Genomic DNA, 6,122 nt, shown 5'->3' with positions numbered 1-6,122 from the left:
AAATCGAATGGCTGGATTGAATTAATTAATCAAAAGTGGCCAAGCAGCATGGCCCCTCGTCAATAGCTTCTGCAATAACTAAATAAATGGGCGTGGCCTCGACCACGCCCTGCGTGACCATTACTGAGTAGCTCCATTTCCCCTAAATTGGCCTAGCCTTTGCCCATCCCTCAGATGTTGACCTGGTCCCCCCTAAGGTAGTGACCGACTCGCCACTGTCACAGGGAAATGCTAGTCAATTTCTGTCACGCTAATCTCTTTTAAACCGAGGAGCCATGCTCTCCGCCTTCCACACTTTACCTGCAAGGCCCTAAGCCTTTGCACTTCTCCTTTTCACCTTGCTCTCCCTCCTTGCAAGGCCCTAAGCCTTTGCAAATCTCTCTTGACCCTCTTGCTCCTTACTTGCCAGGCCCTCAGCCTTTACAAGCCTCAACATGAACTTACACCACCAAAAATTTTTTTCTTACTTCGGGTGGGTGGGTGGGAATCCGAAAATTCAGCAAGAGGAATAATTTACCTCAGCCAGCTCTTAAATAAACTCCTAAGCCCCTCCCCCTGCTCTGCTATTACTGGCTGGCTGCTCTACCTCACACCCAATAGCTTTCCCTGACTGAAACACCAATAAACTATCAGCTAACTAATTCTTCATACAAAAACAGGGTGCTTATCTAATCTCAAGCTCAGGTAAGCTTTCGATTCTATTTTTATTTGTGCATGAAACAAGGTTTCATTAAACAAACATTAAACAAAGCTTGTGTACTATCTCAGGCACTGAATTTGAATGCTAAGCAATCACTTTCTTGCACATATTTAGTGCCAGTTACATACAGTATCATGTCCCCAGAAGTGCCAGTTATCGATGTCCCCAGTAGTCCCAGTTACAAATCATGTCCCCAGTAGTGCCAGTTACATATCATGTCCCCAGAAGTACCAGTTACAGATGTCACCAGTAGTGCCAGTTACAGGTGACCCCAGTAATGCTTTTAGAACAAAAAAGTACATTCCGGAAACTATGGCTTTCCGAATAATTTGGATAACAGACATCTGGATAAAGGGATACTCAACCTGTATGGCATATTTTGTTGTCATTCACAATGTTATATATTCCTTGTGTACATATAAGAATGGTCTTAATAACGATATTGTACATAATATTGACATTATGGCCCTTATTCTGATTGAGTCGGATGGCTCCTAGTGCGGTCGAACAGCCGATGTTTGGTGGAGAAAGACATTGGGAGCTGATGACCCATTCCACCGCATACTCCAAGAACTTAAGCTCCTCCCCAAGGATAATCAGGGCCCTTATTCTGATCGGTGCGGATATATCCGCGTGCGTTCGGGCCGCCGATGTTTTGTGTCTGCGCATATGCAGAGGCGTCTCTGCGCATGTGCGAGCGGGGCGTACGGCCAAATCCCGCATGATATGTGAACACTCCGAACAGGGGGTGGAGAGGGGCGTGAAGGGCTATTTGGGCTCATTACCATATGCATACGCCCCGCGTTTCATGGGAGTTCCCATGAAAACGCTGGGCGTACGTATGGTAATGCGGCCGTGACGCACGTGTAGGGGGCGGACATATGACATCGCCGGATGTCAGCTGCCCGCCCAGATCCCTGCTTTTGCACTGAAAAATGCCCGTGTGGTCTGAGGTTGCGGGTGCTGGTGGAGCACTCGGTCCTGCATTCGATGGTCTGCGACCATCGAATGATGGGGGAGGTTCCCTTAGATGGAGGAGGCGTATTCCGTGAAAAATACACGTGCGGTCCGTTCGGCCAGCTTCTTACCGCATACGGACGGAGTTGGCGATCCGTATGGAAGGCGGGGTTTCGCACGCATGGTCCTGGCCGCATAATCGGCTCTGGCCGCACTGATCAGAATAAGGGCCCAAGTGTGGTTTTATTTCTTGATTTTTAAGCATTAATGTTGTTGTTTTTAAAGTTCATATATTCTTATTATTCTCATTAATTATTGTAATCAATGTTCTTAATTATTTATGCTTCTTCAATGAAATTATTTAAGTAAATTACAGTTCTTAGTTAACACGTGTCGTCATTACTGTGTCAGCTGTATGATTTTGCAGGTGTGAATGTGTTCCTAAAACACCACCACTATCCACGCCACCCCGAAGCGTGGCGAGCAGCGGCGGAACTCGTCCTCTGACCTTTTCATACCCCCACTATCCACGTTGGTGAGGAGTTGATTTTATATAGTGTGGTGAGCGCAGCGAGCCTCCGAGCCCCGTGAGGGGACACGGAATACATGTAAAGTAATCCGCATCCCCTTGTGGGGCTCGCCACGCTTCAGACTCGGTGGCTCGCTGCGCTCGCCACACTATATAAAAACAACGGTACTTGTGTAGCATGGCGCCGTGAAACTACACAAGTACCAAATCAACTCCATGGCGACGTGGATAGTGGGGGTATGAAAAGGTAGGAGGACGCATTCTGCTGCGCTCGCCACGCTTAGGGGTGGCGTCGATACTGGAGGTGACGCTAAACAATGGCAGAGGTGCTTTCATTGTAAGCACCCATCACATGTCATACTAGTCACACATCTCATCTCATCCTATGACATCTCATAGTAAAGCACACATCACATCTCATCGCATGGGTGCTTCTACTATGAAATATCGCATCACACCTTGTCTATGGTGCTCTTTGATCCCATGCGATATTTCATTGTATAAGCACTCCTGTGCACTTAATATGGACATCGCATCGCACAGCACTATACACGCTGTGCAATCCAATACGATTTTAATACGGAGAATAGCCCAGTAAGCAAAATGCGTACTGGGCGCCCTGCTAGGAAACAAGTACCGGAGACAGTGCTACAACAAACAGGGTATTTACAGACAGTCAAAAGGTATATGGGCCCTGCTTGTAAAGCTTAAACTCTATATATAGATTTGATTATTTAATTGACCCACCCCCAGACCCGGAGTTCCTGGACCTATTTTTCTTGAAAAATAGTACTGTATACACTCATATGTGCCAATGCCATTGTAGGCTCATAATGGATGTATGGGCCAGGGAACCCAATATTGCCTTCTTCCACCACTGGTGTCTTCATTATTTATGTGTTTACCGGATTTTTTTATAATTTTAGAGTTTGACCCTGCAATTATACTTTTCTGTAGACACATCTAGAAAGTATTATTACAATAACGAATTCCTGATAATTAAACCTGTGACACCTGCCCTACAAACTGTAGATGAGAGCAGCAGTGTGAGTACATACTGGTGACACACTGAGGCCTGTACACATAATTGTGTCACTAGTAAATGCAGCCTGATAAATCCATATGCAGAGCCACTTGTTACATAACAGAAGCTAATGACAGCCTTGTACATGGGAGTAGCCATGCAGACAAGGTGTGACTGATGCCACAGGGTGAGGTCAGGGTGCTGCTGTCATTCCCTGTCCAGGTGCTCCTCCTTCTCTCCCGGCCATGGAGGAGGGCTGGGCCCGGCTGATGCTGACGTCAGCGGTGGCTGCTGTGCTCCGGTACTGGCTGCTGGGCGGTGAGGGTGAGCTGGAGCTGCCACCGCTGCTGCTACTGGCTGGGCTGTGCAGTGCTCCGGGGGTCAGAGAGGAAGCGGGCTCCCTTTCTCGCTGTGTCCGTGTGTCCCCGGCAGAGTATAGGGTGAGTAAGTGCTCCTGTACACGGGGATGGAGTATGGGCTGATGAGTGATCTTTGCTCTACCTCTGCTCCCTGTAGCATTATCCCCCGTTGCCGGTGTACTGTAGGGTTTGTGTAATGTGTAGCTGCTACAGAGACACCGCCTTACCTGCCCGGATCCTTTACCGGGCACTTGTACTGCCACACTTTCATGGAGTTTAGGAGTTTAATGTTTATTTTCTCCAGTGACCACAGCTCTCTGTCAGTCCCCCTCCCAACTCAGAGTCCAATTCTCCACCCCCTTTCTGATCATGGATGAACCTCTCTTCCTGGATCCTTTATTTTCCGTTTCTCTATGGATTACGGAATCAGGATGTCACTTTTCCTTATTAATATCCCCTACTCTTAATAGTCTGCTCATTGTCACTTTGAGTTGTGGTATCTGTATGTCACTGTTGGGATATGAAACGTGTAGTTTATACCAATTGCACAAACTGATAACAGAAATTACCAGTCCTCACTGATGGTACAGAACATCACTTTATGCAGAAAATTGGTCATATAAATCATTGAGCAACAAGGAATTCTAAACTGCCTTCAGAGTACAAGGGTGACAAGTGATGTCATTCATTCCATCTCTTACATTAATTAACAGACAACAGATAAATTCCCACCAGTAGTTAATTTGTCTCCACATTGGTAATTGGAAAGCTTCCCAATAGAAAATAGGTTATTTAATATGTTAATGAACACCTGCCTATGTCCCAGTCATTGTTATTTTTAGTTTCTGTTGATATATTAGGTAATTATTACAGGTAAAGTAGATTTATGTTCATGAGTGTCAAGTAAAGTACAATATAAGCTTAAGGATTCCTTTGAGGATTAATGCGCCCTCTACCCCCACGTATTGCACGCTTGGAAATGTCTGCTCAGAAAGCAGTTTGATCTCCACTGAAAGTTTTGGAAGAAAATCAAGTAATACCGTGTGCAGCGGTCAGTAAAAGAAGTAATAATATACACAATTCTATAACACTAGTCAACAAGGAATATTAAACCAACAGGTTGCAAACGGTAGCATCGTTTCTTCCAGAGGTGTTGATATAGTCAAGATTTAACAGCATGTACAGATGATGGAGGGGGCGTTAATGACCCTTGGAATCACTCACCACCAATGATATGATGCATACACGTTAGCTGATATGCATGGAAATATTGTTAACAATACTGTTATCATGCATATAGTTAACAAGAATAGGTTAATATGTAACGTATAACTAGCTTTAGTGTGGGACTCCAGTAGACTTATTAGCAATATACTGATGTACATCCTTATTCTAGTTGGGCTATATATCAATGGTTTTTGCGAGCATTGCTGACTGCTCGCTATCACAGCTTGCCCGGCCAGTATTCAACAGACCCCCTTGCACACGTCGTTTCCACCTTGCTGGGTTTTTAACAGTGACGGGGAACAGGCGTGTGCGGCCACTAAAACAGCAAGGCTCGCGGCTTAATGCAGGGGGCTCCCTGTATTAGCCACGAGCCTCGCTGTTTGGGGTAATCCTCATGGTCATCTGACAGCGAGGGTTCCCCCGGAACATTGAATACGGTGAGCGGCCGGCGCGGGGTTAATCAGCAAGGGGAGCTTGTTTTCAGTGATCCCCGCTGCTTAACCCCCTCACCGGCCGCATTGTTTACGGCCCAATGACTTTGTCTCCGTTAAAGATTTTTATCTTAACTCCACTGAAAGTTATTGTGCTTGGTTTGATGAGCTGTTGTAAAATGATGAGCGCGTTCTAATGGTCAGTTACAAATTTGAGCACACAAATATCATATACTACTAAATTTATGGTACCATTGACAATAAACTAAAAATGCTAAATTAAATGGTCTATTGTGTTAGGGTTTTGTATGTTCAGCTAAAACTTTATAGGCTTTTTATATTTCTCTTGCTATCTTTGTGTCTCCGAATATGCAGAATGCATATAACTGCATATAATTGAATGCATTACTGAAAGCATCTGAAAATGTATAAGTTAATGACCATCCTGTTTTGGTGTATTATTGCTATTTTTTTTTTTTTTTTTTTAAGCCTTTTTTAAATGTCACTAAATTGTAACCTGGGATATTTAGTGGAATGGATTTTGCTTTTAAGTTGTACAACAATAGTGCTGCTGCCTTTTTTTTATTCTGACTTTGAAATGGACATGTTAATAGGCCTTGAACTAAATGTTTTTACATGTTCAGTTCTTTCTGTACCAGCGTTACTGAGGCATGTGTGATCAGAAGATGACTGCATGTACAGGCTAATAGTGGTCAACTTGTGACTACATTTTCCAACGTGACCAATTATGTTATTAGGAATGTGAGCTGCTCTCTGTCCAGCCACCCTCAGATATTGTGCTTTTTTCCTGGTCATGGTTTCTCTATACATTTGCTAAGGTAAAAAGTACACTCGCAGGGCGATATCGATGTGTGTACTTCTTGTGCAGACTAAT

General features: G+C 44.6%; 1 protein-coding gene across 7 annotated transcripts in view; it reads left to right on the top strand.

The window, feature by feature from the left end:
• Positions 1 to 3,435: 3,435 nt before the first annotated feature.
• Positions 3,436 to 6,122, top strand: part of MYO6 (myosin VI) — a 223,367-nt gene continuing 220,680 nt past the window's right edge. For 4 of the 7 annotated variants that reach the window (XM_083177172.1, XM_083177171.1, XM_083177170.1 and 1 more), the window contains exon 1: positions 3,442 to 3,650. The gene's annotated coding sequence lies outside the window, so the exon portion shown is untranslated. Of the gene's footprint in view, positions 3,651 to 6,122 lie in introns of all 7 variants that reach the window. The other 3 variants (XM_083177173.1, XM_083177169.1, XR_014471746.1) reach the window with 2 other exon arrangements.

This window comes from Crinia signifera, chromosome 3 (genome assembly GCF_055691185.1).
Source record: "Crinia signifera chromosome 3, ASM5569118v1, whole genome shotgun sequence".
NCBI classification, from domain to species: Eukaryota; Metazoa; Chordata; class Amphibia; order Anura; family Myobatrachidae; genus Crinia; species Crinia signifera.
This window is presented reverse-complemented; position numbering and strand designations above follow the sequence as displayed.